Genomic DNA, 17,100 nt, shown 5'->3' with positions numbered 1-17,100 from the left:
TCGTTTTTGAAAAATAAACTTCGATTGTATTTCATTTTTTTCGTTAATTAACGCAACCTAACACTCTATTCTTTAATTAGCGTAATTTGACGTCTTTAATGAAAAATAAACTTAGAAATGCATATATACAATTACAACGCTTTACTTTCAGGTGCGATCATACCAGCACTAATGCACCGGATCCCATCAGAACTCCGCAGTTAAGCGTGCTTGGGCGAGAGTAGTACTAGGATGGGTGACCTCCTGGGAAGTCCTTGTGTTGCACCTCTTTTTGCCAAAATTTCGTGTTGTTTGCACCTCTTTTTGCCAAAATTTCGTGTTCTTTTTGTTAATTAGCGTAATTTTACGTCGTTTTTGAAAAATAAACTTCGATTGTATTTCATTTTTTTCGTTAATTAACGCAACCTAACTCTCTATTCTTTAATTAGCGTAATTTGACGTCTTTAATGAAAAATAAACTTAGAAATGCATATATACAATTACAACGCTTTACTTTCAGGTGCGATCATACCAGCACTAATGCACCGGATCCCATCAGAACTCCGCAGTTAAGCGTGCTTGGGCGAGAGTAGTACTAGGATGGGTGACCTCCTGGGAAGTCCTTGTGTTGCACCTCTTTTTGCCAAAATTTCGTGTTCTTTGCACCTCTTTTTGCCAAAATTTCGTGTTCTTTTTGTTAATTAGCGTAATTTTACGTCGTTTTTGAAAAATAAACTTCGATTGTATTTCATTTTTTTCGTTAATTAACGCAACCTAACTCTCTATTCTTTAATTAGCGTAATTTGACGTCTTTAATGAAAAATAAACTTAGAAATGCATATATACAATTACAACGCTTTACTTTCAGGTGCGATCATACCAGCACTAATGCACCGGATCCCATCAGAACTCCGCAGTTAAGCGTGCTTGGGCGAGAGTAGTACTAGGATGGGTGACCTCCTGGGAAGTCCTTGTGTTGCACCTCTTTTTGCCAAAATTTCGTGTTCTTTGCACCTCTTTTTGCCAAAATTTCGTGTTCTTTTTGTTAATTAGCGTAATTTTACGTCGTTTTTGAAAAATAAACTTCGATTGTATTTCATTTTTTTCGTTAATTAACGCAACCTAACACTCTATTCTTTAATTAGCGTAATTTGACGTCTTTAATGAAAAATAAACTTAGAAATGCATATATACAATTACAACGCTTTACTTTCAGGTGCGATCATACCAGCACTAATGCACCGGATCCCATCAGAACTCCGCAGTTAAGCGTGCTTGGGCGAGAGTAGTACTAGGATGGGTGACCTCCTGGGAAGTCCTTGTGTTGCACCTCTTTTTGCCAAAATTTCGTGTTCTTTGCACCTCTTTTTGCCAAAATTTCGTGTTCTTTTTGTTAATTAGCGTAATTTTACGTCATTTTTGAAAAATAAACTTCGATTGTATTTCATTTTTTTCGTTAATTAACGCAACCTACCACTCTATTCTTTAATTAGCGTAATTTGACGTCTTTAATGAAAAATAAACTTAGAAATGCATATATACAATTACAACGCTTTACTTTCAGGTGGGATCATACCAGCACTAATGCACCGGATCCCATCAGAACTCCGCAGTTAAGCGTGCTTGGGCGAGAGTAGTACTAGGATGGGTGACCTCCTGGGAAGTCCTTGTGTTGCACCTCTTTTTGCCAAAATTTCGTGTTCTTTGCACCTCTTTTTGCCAAAATTTCGTGTTCTTTTTGTTAATTAGCGTAATTTTACGTCGTTTTTGAAAAATAAACTTCGATTGTATTTCATTTTTTTCGTTAATTAACGCAACCTAACTCTCTATTCTTTAATTAGCGTAATTTGACGTCTTTAATGAAAAATAAACTTAGAAATGCATATATACAATTACAACGCTTTACTTTCAGGTGCGATCATACCAGCACTAATGCACCGGATCCCATCAGAACTCCGCAGTTAAGCGTGCTTGGGCGAGAGTAGTACTAGGATGGGTGACCTCCTGGGAAGTCCTTGTGTTGCACCTCTTTTTGCCAAAATTTCGTGTTCTTTGCACCTCTTTTTGCCAAAATTTCGTGTTCTTTTTGTTAATTACCGTAATTTTACGTCGTTTTTGAAAAATAAACTTCGATTGTATTTCATTTTTTTCGTTAATTAACGCAACCTAACTCTCTATTCTTTAATTAGCGTAATTTGACGTCTTTAATGAAAAATAAACTTAGAAATGCATATATACAATTACAACGCTTTACTTTCAGGTGCGATCATACCAGCACTAATGCACCGGATCCCATCAGAACTCCGCAGTTAAGCGTGCTTGGGCGAGAGTAGTACTAGGATGGGTGACCTCCTGGGAAGTCCTTGTGTTGCACCTCTTTTTGCCAAAATTTCGTGTTCTTTGCACCTCTTTTTGCCAAAATTTCGTGTTCTTTTTGTTAATTAGTAATTTTACGTCGTTTTTGAAAAATAAACTTCGATTGTATTTCATTTTTTTCGTTAATTAACGCAACCTAACACTCTATTCTTTAATTAGCGTAATTTGACGTCTTTAATGAAAAATAAACTTAGAAATGCATATATACAATTACAACGCTTTACTTTCAGGTGCGATCATACCAGCACTAATGCACCGGATCCCATCAGAACTCCGCAGTTAAGCGTGCTTGGGCGAGAGTAGTACTAGGATGGGTGACCTCCTGGGAAGTCCTTGTGTTGCACCTCTTTTTGCCAAAATTTCGTGTTCTTTGCACCTCTTTTTGCCAAAATTTCGTGTTCTTTTTGTTAATTAGCGTAATTTTACGTCGTTTTTGAAAAATAAACTTCGATTGTATTTCATTTTTTTCGTTAATTAACGCAACCTAACTCTCTATTCTTTAATTAGCGTAATTTGACGTCTTTAATGAAAAATAAACTTAGAAATGCATATATACAATTACAACGCTTTACTTTCAGGTGCGATCATACCAGCACTAATGCACCGGATCCCATCAGAACTCCGCAGTTAAGCGTGCTTGGGCGAGAGTAGTACTAGGATGGGTGACCTCCTGGGAAGTCCTTGTGTTGCACCTCTTTTTGCCAAAATTTCGTGTTCTTTGCACCTCTTTTTGCCAAAATTTCGTGTTCTTTTTGTTAATTAGTAATTTTACGTCGTTTTTGAAAAATAAACTTCGATTGTATTTCATTTTTTTCGTTAATTAACGCAACCTAACACTCTATTCTTTAATTAGCGTAATTTGACGTCTTTAATGAAAAATAAACTTAGAAATGCATATATACAATTACAACGCTTTACTTTCAGGTGCGATCATACCAGCACTAATGCACCGGATCCCATCAGAACTCCGCAGTTAAGCGTGCTTGGGCGAGAGTAGTACTAGGATGGGTGACCTCCTGGGAAGTCCTTGTGTTGCACCTCTTTTTGCCAAAATTTCGTGTTCTTTGCACCTCTTTTTGCCAAAATTTCGTGTTCTTTTTGTTAATTAGCGTAATTTTACGTCGTTTTTGAAAAATAAACTTCGATTGTATTTCATTTTTTTCGTTAATTAACGCAACCTAACTCTCTATTCTTTAATTAGCGTAATTTGACGTCTTTAATGAAAAATAAACTTAGAAATGCATATATACAATTACAACGCTTTACTTTCAGGTGCGATCATACCAGCACTAATGCACCGGATCCCATCAGAACTCCGCAGTTAAGCGTGCTTGGGCGAGAGTAGTACTAGGATGGGTGACCTCCTGGGAAGTCCTTGTGTTGCACCTCTTTTTGCCAAAATTTCGTGTTCTTTGCACCTCTTTTTGCCAAAATTTCGTGTTCTTTGCACCTCTTTTTGCCAAAATTTCGTGTTCTTTTTGTTAATTAGCGTAATTTTACGTCGTTTTTGAAAAATAAACTTCGATTGTATTTCATTTTTTTCATTAATTAACGCAACCTAACTCTCTATTCTTTAATTAGCGTAATTTGACGTCTTTAATGAAAAATAAACTTAGAAATGCATATATACAATTACAACGCTTTACTTTCAGGTGCGATCATACCAGCACTAATGCACCGGATCCCATCAGAACTCCGCAGTTAAGCGTGCTTGGGCGAGAGTAGTACTAGGATGGGTGACCTCCTGGGAAGTCCTTGTGTTGCACCTCTTTTTGCCAAAATTTCGTGTTCTTTGCACCTCTTTTTGCCAAAATTTCGTGTTCTTTTTGTTAATTAGTAATTTTACGTCGTTTTTGAAAAATAAACTTCGATTGTATTTCATTTTTTTCGTTAATTAACGCAACCTAACACTCTATTCTTTAATTAGCGTAATTTGACGTCTTTAATGAAAAATAAACTTAGAAATGCATATATACAATTACAACGCTTTACTTTCAGGTGCGATCATACCAGCACTAATGCACCGGATCCCATCAGAACTCCGCAGTTAAGCGTGCTTGGGCGAGAGTAGTACTAGGATGGGTGACCTCCTGGGAAGTCCTTGTGGTGCACCTCTTTTTGCCAAAATTTCGTGTTCTTTGCACCTCTTTTTGCCAAAATTTCGTGTTCTTTTTGTTAATTAGCGTAATTTTACGTCGTTTTTGAAAAATAAACTTCGATTGTATTTCATTTTTTTCGTTAATTAACGCAACCTAACTCTCTATTCTTTAATTAGCGTAATTTGACGTCTTTAATGAAAAATAAACTTAGAAATGCATATATACAATTACAACGCTTTACTTTCAGGTGCGATCATACCAGCACTGATGCACCGGATCCCATCAGAACTCCGCAGTTAAGCGTGCTTGGGCGAGAGTAGTACTAGGATGGGTGACCTCCTGGGAAGTCCTTGTGTTGCACCTCTTTTTGCCAAAATTTCGTGTTCTTTGCACCTCTTTTTGCCAAAATTTCGTGTTCTTTTTGTTAATTAGCGTAATTTTACGTCGTTTTTGAAAAATAAACTTCGATTGTATTTCATTTTTTTCGTTAATTAACACAACCTAACTCTCTATTCTTTAATTAGCGTAATTTGACATCTTTAATGAAAAATAAACTTAGAAATGCATATATACAATTACAACGCTTTACTTTCAGGTGCGATCATACCAGCACTAATGCACCGGATCCCATCAGAACTCCGCAGTTAAGCGTGCTTGGGTGAGAGTAGTACTAGGATGGGTGACCTCCTAGGAAGTCCTTGTGTTGCACCTCTTTTTGCCAAAATTTCGTGTTCTTTGCACCTCTTTTTGCCAAAATTTCGTGTTCTTTTTGTTAATTAGCGTAATTTTACGTCGTTTTTGAAAAATAAACTTCGATTGTATTTCATTTTTTTCGTTAATTAACGCAACCTAACACTCTATTCTTTAATTAGCGTAATTTGACGTCTTTAATGAAAAATAAACTTAGAAATGCATATATACAATTACAACGCTTTACTTTCAGGTGCGATCATACCAGCACTAATGCACCGGATCCCATCAGAACTCCGCAGTTAAGCGTGCTTGGGCGAGAGTAGTACTAGGATGGGTGACCTCCTGGGAAGTCCTTGTGTTGCACCTCTTTTTGCCAAAATTTCGTGTTCGTTGCACCTCTTTTTGCCAAAATTTCGTGTTCTTTTTGTTAATTAGCGTAATTTTACGTCGTTTTTGAAAAATAAACTTAGATTGTATTTCATTTTTTTCGTTAATTAACGCAACCTAACTCTCTATTCTTTAATTAGCGTAATTTGACGTCTTTAATGAAAAATAAACTTAGAAATGCATATATACAATTACAACGCTTTACTTTCAGGTGCGATCATACCAGCACTAATGCACCGGATCCCATCAGAACTCCGCAGTTAAGCGTGCTTGGGCGAGAGTAGTACTAGGATGGGTGACCTCCTGGGAAGTCCTTGTGTTGCACCTCTTTTTGCCAAAATTTCGTGTTCTTTGCACCTCTTTTTGCCAAAATTTCGTGTTCTTTTTGTTAATTAGCGTAATTTTACGTCGTTTTTGAAAAATAAACTTCGATTGTATTTCATTTTTTTCGTTAATTAACGCAACCTAACTCTCTATTCTTTAATTAGCGTAATTTGACGTCTTTAATGAAAAATAAACTTAGAAATGCATATATACAATTACAACGCGTTACTTTCAGGTGCGATCATACCAGCACTAATGCACCGGATCCCATCAGAACTCCGCAGTTAAGCGTGCTTGGGCGAGAGTAGTACTAGGATGGGTGACCTCCTGGGAAGTCCTTGTGTTGCACCTCTTTTTGCCAAAATTTCGTGTTCTTTGCACCTCTTTTTGCCAAAATTTCGTGTTCTTTTTGTTAATTAGCGTAATTTTACGTCGTTTTTGAAAAATAAACTTCGATTGTATTTCATTTTTTTCGTTAATTAACGCAACCTAACACTCTATTCTTTAATTAGCGTAATTTGACGTCTTTAATGAAAAATAAACTTAGAAATGCATATATACAATTACAACGCTTTACTTTCAGGTGCGATCATACCAGCACTAATGCACCGGATCCCATCAGAACTCCGCAGTTAAGCGTGCTTGGGCGAGAGTAGTACTAGGATGGGTGACCTCCTGGGAAGTCCTTGTGTTGCACCTCTTTTTGCCAAAATTTCGTGTTCTTTGCACCTCTTTTTGCCAAAATTTCGTGTTCTTTTTGTTAATTAGTAATTTTACGTCGTTTTTGAAAAATAAACTTCGATTGTATTTCATTTTTTTCGTTAATTAACGCAACCTAACACTCTATTCTTTAATTAGCGTAATTTGACGTCTTTAATGAAAAATAAACTTAGAAATGCATATATACAATTACAACGCTTTACTTTCAGGTGCGATCATACCAGCACTAATGCACCGGATCCCATCAGAACTCCGCAGTTAAGCGTGCTTGGGCGAGAGTAGTACTAGGATGGGTGACCTCCTGGGAAGTCCTTGTGTTGCACCTCTTTTTGCCAAAATTTCGTGTTCTTTGCACCTCTTTTTGCCAAAATTTCGTGTTCTTTTTGTTAATTAGCGTAATTTTACGTCGTTTTTGAAAAATAAACTTCGATTGTATTTCATTTTTTTCGTTAATTAACGCAACCTAACACTCTATTCTTTAATTAGCGTAATTTGACGTCTTTAATGAAAAATAAACTTAGAAATGCATATATACAATTACAACGCTTTACTTTCAGGTGCGATCATACCAGCACTAATGCACCGGATCCCATCAGAACTCCGCAGTTAAGCGTGTTAAGCGTGCTTGGGCGAGAGTAGTACTAGGATGGGTGACCTCCTGGGAAGTCCTTTCGTTGCACCTCTTTTTGCCAAAATTTCGTGTTCGTTGCACCTCTTTTTGCCAAAATTTCGTGTTCTTTTTGTTAATTAGCGTAATTTTACGTCGTTTTTGAAAAATAAACTTCGATTGTATTTCATTTTTTTCGTTAATTAACGCAACCTAACTCTCTATTCTTTAATTAGCGTAATTTGACGTCTTTAATGAAAAATAAACTTAGAAATGCATATATACAATTACAACGCTTTACTTTCAGGTGCGATCATACCAGCACTAATGCACCGGATCCCATCAGAACTCCGCAGTTAAGCGTGCTTGGGCGAGAGTAGTACTAGGATGGGTGACCTCCTGGGAAGTCCTTGTGTTGCACCTCTTTTTGCCAAAATTTCGTGTTCTTTGCACCTCTTTTTGCCAAAATTTCGTGTTCTTTTTGTTAATTACCGTAATTTTACGTCGTTTTTGAAAAATAAACTTCGATTGTATTTCATTTTTTTCGTTAATTAACGCAACCTAACTCTCTATTCTTTAATTAGCGTAATTTGACGTCTTTAATGAAAAATAAACTTAGAAATGCATATATAGAATTACAACGCTTTACTTTCAGGTGCGATCATACCAGCACTAATGCACCGGATCCCATCAGAACTCCGCAGTTAAGCGTGCTTGGGCGAGAGTAGTACTAGGATGGGTGACCTCCTGGGAAGTCCTTGTGTTGCACCTCTTTTTGCCAAAATTTCGTGTTCTTTGCACCTCTTTTTGCCAAAATTTCGTGTTCTTTTTGTTAATTAGTAATTTTACGTCGTTTTTGAAAAATAAACTTCGATTGTATTTCATTTTTTTCGTTAATTAACGCAACCTAACACTCTATTCTTTAATTAGCGTAATTTGACGTCTTTAATGAAAAATAAACTTAGAAATGCATATATACAATTACAACGCTTTACTTTCAGGTGCGATCATACCAGCACTAATGCACCGGATCCCATCAGAACTCCGCAGTTAAGCGTGCTTGGGCGAGAGTAGTACTAGGATGGGTGACCTCCTGGGAAGTCCTTGTGTTGCACCTCTTTTTGCCAAAATTTCGTGTTCTTTGCACCTCTTTTTGCCAAAATTTCGTGTTCTTTTTGTTAATTAGCGTAATTTTACGTCGTTTTTGAAAAATAAACTTCGATTGTATTTCATTTTTTTCGTTAATTAACGCAACCTAACTCTCTATTCTTTAATTAGCGTAATTTGACGTCTTTAATGAAAAATAAACTTAGAAATGCATATATACAATTACAACGCTTTACTTTCAGGTGCGATCATACCAGCACTAATGCACCGGATCCCATCAGAACTCCGCAGTTAAGTGTGCTTGGGCGAGAGTAGTACTAGGATGGGTGACCTCCTGGGAAGTCCTTGTGTTGCACCTCTTTTTGCCAAAATTTCGTGTTCTTTGCACCTCTTTTTGCCAAAATTTCGTGTTCTTTTTGTTAATTAGTAATTTTACGTCGTTTTTGAAAAATAAACTTCGATTGTATTTCATTTTTTTCGTTAATTAACGCAACCTAACACTCTATTCTTTAATTAGCGTAATTTGACGTCTTTAATGAAAAATAAACTTAGAAATGCATATATACAATTACAACGCTTTACTTTCAGGTGCGATCATACCAGCACTAATGCACCGGATCCCATCAGAACTCCGCAGTTAAGCGTGCTTGGGCGAGAGTAGTACTAGGATGGGTGACCTCCTGGGAAGTCCTTGTGTTGCACCTCTTTTTGCCAAAATTTCGTGTTCTTTGCACCTCTTTTTGCCAAAATTTCGTGTTCTTTTTGTTAATTAGCGTAATTTTACGTCGTTTTTGAAAAATAAACTTCGATTGTATTTCATTTTTTTCGTTAATTAACGCAACCTAACTCTCTATTCTTTAATTAGCGTAATTTGACGTCTTTAATGAAAAATAAACTTAGAAATGCATATATACAATTACAACGCTTTACTTTCAGGTGCGATCATACCAGCACTAATGCACCGGATCCCATCAGAACTCCGCAGTTAAGCGTGCTTGGGCGAGAGTAGTACTAGGATGGGTGACCTCCTGGGAAGTCCTTGTGTTGCACCTCTTTTTGCCAAAATTTCGTGTTCTTTGCACCTCTTTTTGCCAAAATTTCGTGTTCTTTGCACCTCTTTTTGCCAAAATTTCGTGTTCTTTTTGTTAATTAGCGTAATTTTACGTCGTTTTTGAAAAATAAACTTCGATTGTATTTCATTTTTTTCGTTAATTAACGCAACCTAACTCTCTATTCTTTAATTAGCGTAATTTGACGTCTTTAATGAAAAATAAACTTAGAAATGCATATATACAATTACAACGCTTTACTTTCAGGTGCGATCATACCAGCACTAATGCACCGGATCCCATCAGAACTCCGCAGTTAAGCGTGCTTGGGCGAGAGTAGTACTAGGATGGGTGACCTCCTGGGAAGTCCTTGTGTTGCACCTCTTTTTGCCAAAATTTCGTGTTCTTTGCACCTCTTTTTGCCAAAATTTCGTGTTCTTTTTGTTAATTAGTAATTTTACGTCGTTTTTGAAAAATAAACTTCGATTGTATTTCATTTTTTTCGTTAATTAACGCAACCTAACACTCTATTCTTTAATTAGCGTAATTTGACGTCTTTAATGAAAAATAAACTTAGAAATGCATATATACAATTACAACGCTTTACTTTCAGGTGCGATCATACCAGCACTAATGCACCGGATCCCATCAGAACTCCGCAGTTAAGCGTGCTTGGGCGAGAGTAGTACTAGGATGGGTGACCTCCTGGGAAGTCCTTGTGGTGCACCTCTTTTTGCCAAAATTTCGTGTTCTTTGCACCTCTTTTTGCCAAAATTTCGTGTTCTTTTTGTTAATTAGCGTAATTTTACGTCGTTTTTGAAAAATAAACTTCGATTGTATTTCATTTTTTTCGTTAATTAACGCAACCTAACTCTCTATTCTTTAATTAGCGTAATTTGACGTCTTTAATGAAAAATAAACTTAGAAATGCATATATACAATTACAACGCTTTACTTTCAGGTGCGATCATACCAGCACTGATGCACCGGATCCCATCAGAACTCCGCAGTTAAGCGTGCTTGGGCGAGAGTAGTACTAGGATGGGTGACCTCCTGGGAAGTCCTTGTGTTGCACCTCTTTTTGCCAAAATTTCGTGTTCTTTGCACCTCTTTTTGCCAAAATTTCGTGTTCTTTTTGTTAATTAGCGTAATTTTACGTCGTTTTTGAAAAATAAACTTCGATTGTATTTCATTTTTTTCGTTAATTAACACAACCTAACTCTCTATTCTTTAATTAGCGTAATTTGACATCTTTAATGAAAAATAAACTTAGAAATGCATATATACAATTACAACGCTTTACTTTCAGGTGCGATCATACCAGCACTAATGCACCGGATCCCATCAGAACTCCGCAGTTAAGCGTGCTTGGGTGAGAGTAGTACTAGGATGGGTGACCTCCTGGGAAGTCCTTGTGTTGCACCTCTTTTTGCCAAAATTTCGTGTTCTTTGCACCTCTTTTTGCCAAAATTTCGTGTTCTTTTTGTTAATTAGCGTAATTTTACGTCGTTTTTGAAAAATAAACTTCGATTGTATTTCATTTTTTTCGTTAATTAACGCAACCTAACACTCTATTCTTTAATTAGCGTAATTTGACGTCTTTAATGAAAAATAAACTTAGAAATGCATATATACAATTACAACGCTTTACTTTCAGGTGCGATCATACCAGCACTAATGCACCGGATCCCATCAGAACTCCGCAGTTAAGCGTGCTTGGGCGAGAGTAGTACTAGGATGGGTGACCTCCTGGGAAGTCCTTGTGTTGCACCTCTTTTTGCCAAAATTTCGTGTTCGTTGCACCTCTTTTTGCCAAAATTTCGTGTTCTTTTTGTTAATTAGCGTAATTTTACGTCGTTTTTGAAAAATAAACTTCGATTGTATTTCATTTTTTTCGTTAATTAACGCAACCTAACTCTCTATTCTTTAATTAGCGTAATTTGACGTCTTTAATGAAAAATAAACTTAGAAATGCATATATACAATTACAACGCTTTACTTTCAGGTGCGATCATACCAGCACTAATGCACCGGATCCCATCAGAACTCCGCAGTTAAGCGTGCTTGGGCGAGAGTAGTACTAGGATGGGTGACCTCCTGGGAAGTCCTTGTGTTGCACCTCTTTTTGCCAAAATTTCGTGTTCTTTGCACCTCTTTTTGCCAAAATTTCGTGTTCTTTTTGTTAATTAGCGTAATTTTACGTCGTTTTTGAAAAATAAACTTCGATTGTATTTCATTTTTTTCGTTAATTAACGCAACCTAACTCTCTATTCTTTAATTAGCGTAATTTGACGTCTTTAATGAAAAATAAACTTAGAAATGCATATATACAATTACAACGCTTTACTTTCAGGTGCGATCATACCAGCACTAATGCACCGGATCCCATCAGAACTCCGCAGTTAAGCGTGCTTGGGCGAGAGTAGTACTAGGATGGGTGACCTCCTGGGAAGTCCTTGTGTTGCACCTCTTTTTGCCAAAATTTCGTGTTCTTTGCACCTCTTTTTGCCAAAATTTCGTGTTCTTTTTGTTAATTAGCGTAATTTTACGTCGTTTTTGAAAAATAAACTTCGATTGTATTTCATTTTTTTCGTTAATTAACGCAACCTAACACTCTATTCTTTAATTAGCGTAATTTGACGTCTTTAATGAAAAATAAACTTAGAAATGCATATATACAATTACAACGCTTTACTTTCAGGTGCGATCATACCAGCACTAATGCACCGGATCCCATCAGAACTCCGCAGTTAAGCGTGCTTGGGCGAGAGTAGTACTAGGATGGGTGACCTCCTGGGAAGTCCTTGTGTTGCACCTCTTTTTGCCAAAATTTCGTGTTCTTTGCACCTCTTTTTGCCAAAATTTCGTGTTCTTTTTGTTAATTAGTAATTTTACGTCGTTTTTGAAAAATAAACTTCGATTGTATTTCATTTTTTTCGTTAATTAACGCAACCTAACACTCTATTCTTTAATTAGCGTAATTTGACGTCTTTAATGAAAAATAAACTTAGAAATGCATATATACAATTACAACGCTTTACTTTCAGGTGCGATCATACCAGCACTAATGCACCGGATCCCATCAGAACTCCGCAGTTAAGCGTGCTTGGGCGAGAGTAGTACTAGGATGGGTGACCTCCTGGGAAGTCCTTGTGTTGCACCTCTTTTTGCCAAAATTTCGTGTTCTTTGCACCTCTTTTTGCCAAAATTTCGTGTTCTTTTTGTTAATTAGCGTAATTTTACGTCGTTTTTGAAAAATAAACTTCGATTGTATTTCATTTTTTTCGTTAATTAACGCAACCTAACACTCTATTCTTTAATTAGCGTAATTTGACGTCTTTAATGAAAAATAAACTTAGAAATGCATATATACAATTACAACGCTTTACTTTCAGGTGCGATCATACCAGCACTAATGCACCGGATCCCATCAGAACTCCGCAGTTAAGCGTGTTAAGCGTGCTTGGGCGAGAGTAGTACTAGGATGGGTGACCTCCTGGGAAGTCCTTGTGTTGCACCTCTTTTTGCCAAAATTTCGTGTTCGTTGCACCTCTTTTTGCCAAAATTTCGTGTTCTTTTTGTTAATTAGCGTAATTTTACGTCGTTTTTGAAAAATAAACTTCGATTGTATTTCATTTTTTTCGTTAATTAACGCAACCTAACTCTCTATTCTTTAATTAGCGTAATTTGACGTCTTTAATGAAAAATAAACTTAGAAATGCATATATACAATTACAACGCTTTACTTTCAGGTGCGATCATACCAGCACTAATGCACCGGATCCCATCAGAACTCCGCAGTTAAGCGTGCTTGGGCGAGAGTAGTACTAGGATGGGTGACCTCCTGGGAAGTCCTTGTGTTGCACCTCTTTTTGCCAAAATTTCGTGTTCTTTGCACCTCTTTTTGCCAAAATTTCGTGTTCTTTTTGTTAATTAGCGTAATTTTACGTCGTTTTTGAAAAATAAACTTCGATTGTATTTCATTTTTTTCGTTAATTAACGCAACCTAACTCTCTATTCTTTAATTAGCGTAATTTGACGTCTTTAATGAAAAATAAACTTAGAAATGCATATATACAATTACAACGCTTTACTTTCAGGTGCGATCATACCAGCACTAATGCACCGGATCCCATCAGAACTCCGCAGTTAAGCGTGCTTGGGCGAGAGTAGTACTAGGATGGGTGACCTCCTGGGAAGTCCTTGTGTTGCACCTCTTTTTGCCAAAATTTCGTGTTCTTTGCACCTCTTTTTGCCAAAATTTCGTGTTCTTTTTGTTAATTAGCGTAATTTTACGTCGTTTTTGAAAAATAAACTTCGATTGTATTTCATTTTTTTCGTTAATTAACGCAACCTAACACTCTATTCTTTAATTAGCGTAATTTGACGTCTTTAATGAAAAATAAACTTAGAAATGCATATATACAATTACAACGCTTTACTTTCAGGTGCGATCATACCAGCACTAATGCACCGGATCCCATCAGAACTCCGCAGTTAAGCGTGCTTGGGCGAGAGTAGTACTAGGATGGGTGACCTCCTGGGAAGTCCTTGTGTTGCACCTCTTTTTGCCAAAATTTCGTGTTCTTTGCACCTCTTTTTGCCAAAATTTCGTGTTCTTTTTATTAATTAGTAATTTTACGTCGTTTTTGAAAAATAAACTTCGATTGTATTTCATTTTTTTCGTTAATTAACGCAACCTAACACTCTATTCTTTAATTAGCGTAATTTGACGTCTTTAATGAAAAATAAACTTAGAAATGCATATATACAATTACAACGCTTTACTTTCAGGTGCGATCATACCAGCACTAATGCACCGGATCCCATCAGAACTCCGCAGTTAAGCGTGCTTGGGCGAGAGTAGTACTAGGATGGGTGACCTCCTGGGAAGTCCTTGTGTTGCACCTCTTTTTGCCAAAATTTCGTGTTCTTTGCACCTCTTTTTGCCAAAATTTCGTGTTCTTTTTGTTAATTAGCGTAATTTTACGTCGTTTTTGAAAAATAAACTTCGATTGTATTTCATTTTTTTCGTTAATTAACGCAACCTAACTCTCTATTCTTTAATTAGCGTAATTTGACGTCTTTAATGAAAAATAAACTTAGAAATGCATATATACAATTACAACGCTTTACTTTCAGGTGCGATCATACCAGCACTGATGCACCGGATCCCATCAGAACTCCGCAGTTAAGTGTGCTTGGGCGAGAGTAGTACTAGGATGGGTGACCTCCTGGGAAGTCCTTGTGTTGCACCTCTTTTTGCCAAAATTTCGTGTTCTTTGCACCTCTTTTTGCCAAAATTTCGTGTTCTTTTTGTTAATTAGCGTAATTTTACGTCGTTTTTGAAAAATAAACTTCGATTGTATTTCATTTTTTTCGTTAATTAACGCAACCTAACACTCTATTCTTTAATTAGCGTAATTTGACGTCTTTAATGAAAAATAAACTTAGAAATGCATATATACAATTACAACGCTTTACTTTCAGGTGCGATCATACCAGCACTAATGCACCGGATCCCATCAGAACTCCGCAGTTAAGCGTGCTTGGGCGAGAGTAGTACTAGGATGGGTGACCTCCTGGGAAGTCCTTGTGTTGCACCTCTTTTTGCCAAAATTTCGTGTTCTTTGCACCTCTTTTTGCCAAAATTTCGTGTTCTTTTTGTTAATTAGCGTAATTTTACGTCGTTTTTGAAAAATAAACTTCGATTGTATTTCATTTTTTTCGTTAATTAACGCAACCTAACACTCTATTCTTTAATTAGCGTAATTTGACGTCTTTAATGAAAAATAAACTTAGAAATGCATATATACAATTACAACGCTTTACTTTCAGGTGCGATCATACCAGCACTAATGCACCGGATCCCATCAGAACTCCGCAGTTAAGCGTGCTTGGGCGAGAGTAGTACTAGGATGGGTGACCTCCTGGGAAGTCCTTGTGTTGCACCTCTTTTTGCCAAAATTTCGTGTTCTTTGCACCTCTTTTTGCCAAAATTTCGTGTTCTTTTTGTTAATTAGTAATTTTACGTCGTTTTTGAAAAATAAACTTCGATTGTATTTCATTTTTTTCGTTAATTAACGCAACCTAACACTCTATTCTTTAATTAGCGTAATTTGACGTCTTTAATGAAAAATAAACTTAGAAATGCATATATACAATTACAACGCTTTACTTTCAGGTGCGATCATACCAGCACTAATGCACCGGATCCCATCAGAACTCCGCAGTTAAGCGTGCTTGGGCGAGAGTAGTACTAGGATGGGTGACCTCCTGGGAAGTCCTTGTGTTGCACCTCTTTTTGCCAAAATTTCGTGTTCTTTGCACCTCTTTTTGCCAAAATTTCGTGTTCTTTTTGTTAATTAGCGTAATTTTACGTCGTTTTTGAAAAATAAACTTCGATTGTATTTCATTTTTTTCGTTAATTAACGCAACCTAACTCTCTATTCTTTAATTAGCGTAATTTGACGTCTTTAATGAAAAATAAACTTAGAAATGCATATATACAATTACAACGCTTTACTTTCAGGTGCGATCATACCAGCACTGATGCACCGGATCCCATCAGAACTCCGCAGTTAAGCGTGCTTGGGCGAGAGTAGTACTAGGATGGGTGACCTCCTGGGAAGTCCTTGTGTTGCACCTCTTTTTGCCAAAATTTCGTGTTCTTTGCACCTCTTTTTGCCAAAATTTCGTGTTCTTTTTGTTAATTAGCGTAATTTTACGTCGTTTTTGAAAAATAAACTTCGATTGTATTTCATTTTTTTCGTTAATTAACGCAACCTAACACTCTATTCTTTAATTAGCGTAATTTGACGTCTTTAATGAAAAATAAACTTAGAAATGCATATATACAATTACAACGCTTTACTTTCAGGTGCGATCATACCAGCACTAATGCACCGGATCCCATCAGAACTCCGCAGTTAAGCGTGCTTGGGCGAGAGTAGTACTAGGATGGGTGACCTCCTGGGAAGTCCTTGTGTTGCACCTCTTTTTGCCAAAATTTCGTGTTCTTTGCACCTCTTTTTGCCAAAATTTCGTGTTCTTTTTGTTAATTAGTAATTTTACGTCGTTTTTGAAAAATAAACTTCGATTGTATTTCATTTTTTTCGTTAATTAACGCAACCTAACACTCTATTCTTTAATTAGCGTAATTTGACGTCTTTAATGAAAAATAAACTTAGAAATGCATATATACAATTACAACGCTTTACTTTCAGGTGCGATCATACCAGCACTAATGCACCGGATCCCATCAGAACTCCGCAGTTAAGCGTGCTTGGGCGAGAGTAGTACTAGGATGGGTGACCTCCTGGGAAGTCCTTGTGTTGCACCTCTTTTTGCCAAAATTTCGTGTTCTTTGCACCTCTTTTTGCCAAAATTTCGTGTTCTTTTTGTTAATTAGCGTAATTTTACGTCGTTTTTGAAAAATAAACTTCGATTGTATTTCATTTTTTTCGTTAATTAACGCAACCTAACTCTCTATTCTTTAATTAGCGTAATTTGACGTCTTTAATGAAAAATAAACTTAGAAATGCATATATACAATTACAACGCTTTACTTTCAGGTGCGATCATACCAGCACTGATGCACCGGATCCCATCAGAACTCCGCAGTTAAGCGTGCTTGGGCGAGAGTAGTACTAGGATGGGTGACCTCCTGGGAAGTCCTTGTGTTGCACCTCTTTTTGCCAAAATTTCGTGTTCTTTGCACCTCTTTTTGCCAAAATTTCGTGTTCTTTTTGTTAATTAG

General features: G+C 36.7%; 47 non-coding genes and 2 pseudogenes across 47 annotated transcripts; all 49 read left to right on the top strand.

Annotated features, from left to right (window-relative positions):
• The first annotated feature begins 149 nt into the window (after positions 1-149).
• On the top strand, positions 150-268 carry LOC146928668 (5S ribosomal RNA). The gene has a single exon (XR_015008722.1). It is a non-coding gene; the product is annotated as a 5S ribosomal RNA (ribosomal RNA).
• Positions 269-497: 229 nt separating this feature from the next.
• Positions 498-616, top strand: LOC146928667 (5S ribosomal RNA). Its single transcript, XR_015008721.1, has one exon. It is a non-coding gene; the product is annotated as a 5S ribosomal RNA (ribosomal RNA).
• Positions 617-845: 229 nt separating this feature from the next.
• Positions 846-964, top strand: LOC146928666 (5S ribosomal RNA). Its single transcript, XR_015008720.1, has one exon. It is a non-coding gene; the product is annotated as a 5S ribosomal RNA (ribosomal RNA).
• A 229-nt stretch (positions 965-1,193) lies between these two features.
• On the top strand, positions 1,194-1,312 carry LOC146928665 (5S ribosomal RNA). Its single transcript, XR_015008719.1, has one exon. It is a non-coding gene; the product is annotated as a 5S ribosomal RNA (ribosomal RNA).
• Positions 1,313-1,541: 229 nt separating this feature from the next.
• LOC146928664 (5S ribosomal RNA) lies at positions 1,542-1,660 on the top strand. The gene has a single exon (XR_015008967.1). It is a non-coding gene; the product is annotated as a 5S ribosomal RNA (ribosomal RNA).
• Positions 1,661-1,889: 229 nt separating this feature from the next.
• Positions 1,890-2,008, top strand: LOC146928663 (5S ribosomal RNA). Its single transcript, XR_015008718.1, has one exon. It is a non-coding gene; the product is annotated as a 5S ribosomal RNA (ribosomal RNA).
• Positions 2,009-2,237: 229 nt separating this feature from the next.
• On the top strand, positions 2,238-2,356 carry LOC146928662 (5S ribosomal RNA). Its single transcript, XR_015008717.1, has one exon. It is a non-coding gene; the product is annotated as a 5S ribosomal RNA (ribosomal RNA).
• A 227-nt stretch (positions 2,357-2,583) lies between these two features.
• LOC146928661 (5S ribosomal RNA) lies at positions 2,584-2,702 on the top strand. The gene has a single exon (XR_015008716.1). It is a non-coding gene; the product is annotated as a 5S ribosomal RNA (ribosomal RNA).
• Positions 2,703-2,931: 229 nt separating this feature from the next.
• LOC146928660 (5S ribosomal RNA) lies at positions 2,932-3,050 on the top strand. The gene has a single exon (XR_015008714.1). It is a non-coding gene; the product is annotated as a 5S ribosomal RNA (ribosomal RNA).
• A 227-nt stretch (positions 3,051-3,277) lies between these two features.
• LOC146928659 (5S ribosomal RNA) lies at positions 3,278-3,396 on the top strand. Its single transcript, XR_015008713.1, has one exon. It is a non-coding gene; the product is annotated as a 5S ribosomal RNA (ribosomal RNA).
• A 229-nt stretch (positions 3,397-3,625) lies between these two features.
• On the top strand, positions 3,626-3,744 carry LOC146928658 (5S ribosomal RNA). Its single transcript, XR_015008712.1, has one exon. It is a non-coding gene; the product is annotated as a 5S ribosomal RNA (ribosomal RNA).
• A 261-nt stretch (positions 3,745-4,005) lies between these two features.
• Positions 4,006-4,124, top strand: LOC146928657 (5S ribosomal RNA). Its single transcript, XR_015008710.1, has one exon. It is a non-coding gene; the product is annotated as a 5S ribosomal RNA (ribosomal RNA).
• A 227-nt stretch (positions 4,125-4,351) lies between these two features.
• Positions 4,352-4,470, top strand: LOC146928656 (5S ribosomal RNA). Its single transcript, XR_015008914.1, has one exon. It is a non-coding gene; the product is annotated as a 5S ribosomal RNA (ribosomal RNA).
• Positions 4,471-4,699: 229 nt separating this feature from the next.
• Positions 4,700-4,818, top strand: LOC146928655 (5S ribosomal RNA). The gene has a single exon (XR_015009437.1). It is a non-coding gene; the product is annotated as a 5S ribosomal RNA (ribosomal RNA).
• A 229-nt stretch (positions 4,819-5,047) lies between these two features.
• LOC146928654 (5S ribosomal RNA) lies at positions 5,048-5,166 on the top strand. Its single transcript, XR_015008964.1, has one exon. It is a non-coding gene; the product is annotated as a 5S ribosomal RNA (ribosomal RNA).
• A 229-nt stretch (positions 5,167-5,395) lies between these two features.
• On the top strand, positions 5,396-5,514 carry LOC146928653 (5S ribosomal RNA). The gene has a single exon (XR_015008709.1). It is a non-coding gene; the product is annotated as a 5S ribosomal RNA (ribosomal RNA).
• Positions 5,515-5,743: 229 nt separating this feature from the next.
• Positions 5,744-5,862, top strand: LOC146928652 (5S ribosomal RNA). The gene has a single exon (XR_015008708.1). It is a non-coding gene; the product is annotated as a 5S ribosomal RNA (ribosomal RNA).
• A 229-nt stretch (positions 5,863-6,091) lies between these two features.
• Positions 6,092-6,210, top strand: LOC146928651 (5S ribosomal RNA). Its single transcript, XR_015008707.1, has one exon. It is a non-coding gene; the product is annotated as a 5S ribosomal RNA (ribosomal RNA).
• Positions 6,211-6,439: 229 nt separating this feature from the next.
• On the top strand, positions 6,440-6,558 carry LOC146928650 (5S ribosomal RNA). The gene has a single exon (XR_015008706.1). It is a non-coding gene; the product is annotated as a 5S ribosomal RNA (ribosomal RNA).
• A 227-nt stretch (positions 6,559-6,785) lies between these two features.
• On the top strand, positions 6,786-6,904 carry LOC146928649 (5S ribosomal RNA). The gene has a single exon (XR_015008705.1). It is a non-coding gene; the product is annotated as a 5S ribosomal RNA (ribosomal RNA).
• Positions 6,905-7,133: 229 nt separating this feature from the next.
• Positions 7,134-7,261, top strand: LOC146928648 (5S ribosomal RNA; annotated as a pseudogene).
• Positions 7,262-7,490: 229 nt separating this feature from the next.
• Positions 7,491-7,609, top strand: LOC146928647 (5S ribosomal RNA). Its single transcript, XR_015008704.1, has one exon. It is a non-coding gene; the product is annotated as a 5S ribosomal RNA (ribosomal RNA).
• A 229-nt stretch (positions 7,610-7,838) lies between these two features.
• On the top strand, positions 7,839-7,957 carry LOC146928646 (5S ribosomal RNA). The gene has a single exon (XR_015008703.1). It is a non-coding gene; the product is annotated as a 5S ribosomal RNA (ribosomal RNA).
• Positions 7,958-8,184: 227 nt separating this feature from the next.
• On the top strand, positions 8,185-8,303 carry LOC146928645 (5S ribosomal RNA). The gene has a single exon (XR_015008702.1). It is a non-coding gene; the product is annotated as a 5S ribosomal RNA (ribosomal RNA).
• A 229-nt stretch (positions 8,304-8,532) lies between these two features.
• Positions 8,533-8,651, top strand: LOC146928644 (5S ribosomal RNA). Its single transcript, XR_015008844.1, has one exon. It is a non-coding gene; the product is annotated as a 5S ribosomal RNA (ribosomal RNA).
• Positions 8,652-8,878: 227 nt separating this feature from the next.
• On the top strand, positions 8,879-8,997 carry LOC146928643 (5S ribosomal RNA). The gene has a single exon (XR_015008701.1). It is a non-coding gene; the product is annotated as a 5S ribosomal RNA (ribosomal RNA).
• Positions 8,998-9,226: 229 nt separating this feature from the next.
• Positions 9,227-9,345, top strand: LOC146928642 (5S ribosomal RNA). Its single transcript, XR_015008699.1, has one exon. It is a non-coding gene; the product is annotated as a 5S ribosomal RNA (ribosomal RNA).
• Positions 9,346-9,606: 261 nt separating this feature from the next.
• LOC146928641 (5S ribosomal RNA) lies at positions 9,607-9,725 on the top strand. Its single transcript, XR_015008698.1, has one exon. It is a non-coding gene; the product is annotated as a 5S ribosomal RNA (ribosomal RNA).
• A 227-nt stretch (positions 9,726-9,952) lies between these two features.
• Positions 9,953-10,071, top strand: LOC146928640 (5S ribosomal RNA). Its single transcript, XR_015008913.1, has one exon. It is a non-coding gene; the product is annotated as a 5S ribosomal RNA (ribosomal RNA).
• Positions 10,072-10,300: 229 nt separating this feature from the next.
• Positions 10,301-10,419, top strand: LOC146928639 (5S ribosomal RNA). Its single transcript, XR_015009426.1, has one exon. It is a non-coding gene; the product is annotated as a 5S ribosomal RNA (ribosomal RNA).
• Positions 10,420-10,648: 229 nt separating this feature from the next.
• Positions 10,649-10,767, top strand: LOC146928638 (5S ribosomal RNA). Its single transcript, XR_015008884.1, has one exon. It is a non-coding gene; the product is annotated as a 5S ribosomal RNA (ribosomal RNA).
• A 229-nt stretch (positions 10,768-10,996) lies between these two features.
• On the top strand, positions 10,997-11,115 carry LOC146928637 (5S ribosomal RNA). Its single transcript, XR_015008697.1, has one exon. It is a non-coding gene; the product is annotated as a 5S ribosomal RNA (ribosomal RNA).
• A 229-nt stretch (positions 11,116-11,344) lies between these two features.
• On the top strand, positions 11,345-11,463 carry LOC146928636 (5S ribosomal RNA). Its single transcript, XR_015008696.1, has one exon. It is a non-coding gene; the product is annotated as a 5S ribosomal RNA (ribosomal RNA).
• A 229-nt stretch (positions 11,464-11,692) lies between these two features.
• On the top strand, positions 11,693-11,811 carry LOC146928635 (5S ribosomal RNA). The gene has a single exon (XR_015008695.1). It is a non-coding gene; the product is annotated as a 5S ribosomal RNA (ribosomal RNA).
• Positions 11,812-12,040: 229 nt separating this feature from the next.
• LOC146928634 (5S ribosomal RNA) lies at positions 12,041-12,159 on the top strand. Its single transcript, XR_015008694.1, has one exon. It is a non-coding gene; the product is annotated as a 5S ribosomal RNA (ribosomal RNA).
• Positions 12,160-12,386: 227 nt separating this feature from the next.
• On the top strand, positions 12,387-12,505 carry LOC146928633 (5S ribosomal RNA). Its single transcript, XR_015008693.1, has one exon. It is a non-coding gene; the product is annotated as a 5S ribosomal RNA (ribosomal RNA).
• A 229-nt stretch (positions 12,506-12,734) lies between these two features.
• On the top strand, positions 12,735-12,862 carry LOC146928632 (5S ribosomal RNA; annotated as a pseudogene).
• Positions 12,863-13,091: 229 nt separating this feature from the next.
• Positions 13,092-13,210, top strand: LOC146928631 (5S ribosomal RNA). Its single transcript, XR_015008692.1, has one exon. It is a non-coding gene; the product is annotated as a 5S ribosomal RNA (ribosomal RNA).
• Positions 13,211-13,439: 229 nt separating this feature from the next.
• On the top strand, positions 13,440-13,558 carry LOC146928630 (5S ribosomal RNA). The gene has a single exon (XR_015008691.1). It is a non-coding gene; the product is annotated as a 5S ribosomal RNA (ribosomal RNA).
• A 229-nt stretch (positions 13,559-13,787) lies between these two features.
• Positions 13,788-13,906, top strand: LOC146928629 (5S ribosomal RNA). Its single transcript, XR_015008690.1, has one exon. It is a non-coding gene; the product is annotated as a 5S ribosomal RNA (ribosomal RNA).
• Positions 13,907-14,133: 227 nt separating this feature from the next.
• Positions 14,134-14,252, top strand: LOC146928628 (5S ribosomal RNA). Its single transcript, XR_015008688.1, has one exon. It is a non-coding gene; the product is annotated as a 5S ribosomal RNA (ribosomal RNA).
• A 229-nt stretch (positions 14,253-14,481) lies between these two features.
• On the top strand, positions 14,482-14,600 carry LOC146928627 (5S ribosomal RNA). Its single transcript, XR_015008842.1, has one exon. It is a non-coding gene; the product is annotated as a 5S ribosomal RNA (ribosomal RNA).
• A 229-nt stretch (positions 14,601-14,829) lies between these two features.
• On the top strand, positions 14,830-14,948 carry LOC146928626 (5S ribosomal RNA). The gene has a single exon (XR_015008687.1). It is a non-coding gene; the product is annotated as a 5S ribosomal RNA (ribosomal RNA).
• Positions 14,949-15,177: 229 nt separating this feature from the next.
• Positions 15,178-15,296, top strand: LOC146928625 (5S ribosomal RNA). The gene has a single exon (XR_015008686.1). It is a non-coding gene; the product is annotated as a 5S ribosomal RNA (ribosomal RNA).
• Positions 15,297-15,523: 227 nt separating this feature from the next.
• Positions 15,524-15,642, top strand: LOC146928624 (5S ribosomal RNA). Its single transcript, XR_015008685.1, has one exon. It is a non-coding gene; the product is annotated as a 5S ribosomal RNA (ribosomal RNA).
• A 229-nt stretch (positions 15,643-15,871) lies between these two features.
• On the top strand, positions 15,872-15,990 carry LOC146928623 (5S ribosomal RNA). Its single transcript, XR_015009414.1, has one exon. It is a non-coding gene; the product is annotated as a 5S ribosomal RNA (ribosomal RNA).
• A 229-nt stretch (positions 15,991-16,219) lies between these two features.
• LOC146928622 (5S ribosomal RNA) lies at positions 16,220-16,338 on the top strand. Its single transcript, XR_015008684.1, has one exon. It is a non-coding gene; the product is annotated as a 5S ribosomal RNA (ribosomal RNA).
• Positions 16,339-16,565: 227 nt separating this feature from the next.
• Positions 16,566-16,684, top strand: LOC146928621 (5S ribosomal RNA). Its single transcript, XR_015008683.1, has one exon. It is a non-coding gene; the product is annotated as a 5S ribosomal RNA (ribosomal RNA).
• A 229-nt stretch (positions 16,685-16,913) lies between these two features.
• LOC146928620 (5S ribosomal RNA) lies at positions 16,914-17,032 on the top strand. Its single transcript, XR_015009403.1, has one exon. It is a non-coding gene; the product is annotated as a 5S ribosomal RNA (ribosomal RNA).
• The last annotated feature ends 68 nt before the right edge of the window (positions 17,033-17,100 follow it).

Source organism: Medicago sativa, chromosome 4 (assembly GCF_051527215.1).
Source record: "Medicago sativa cultivar Bolivia chromosome 4, Bolivia_mono, whole genome shotgun sequence".
In the NCBI taxonomy this organism is placed as follows: Eukaryota; Viridiplantae; Streptophyta; class Magnoliopsida; order Fabales; family Fabaceae; genus Medicago; species Medicago sativa.
The sequence above is the reverse complement of the archived record's forward strand: the minus strand, read 5'-3'. Positions and strand labels throughout refer to the sequence as shown.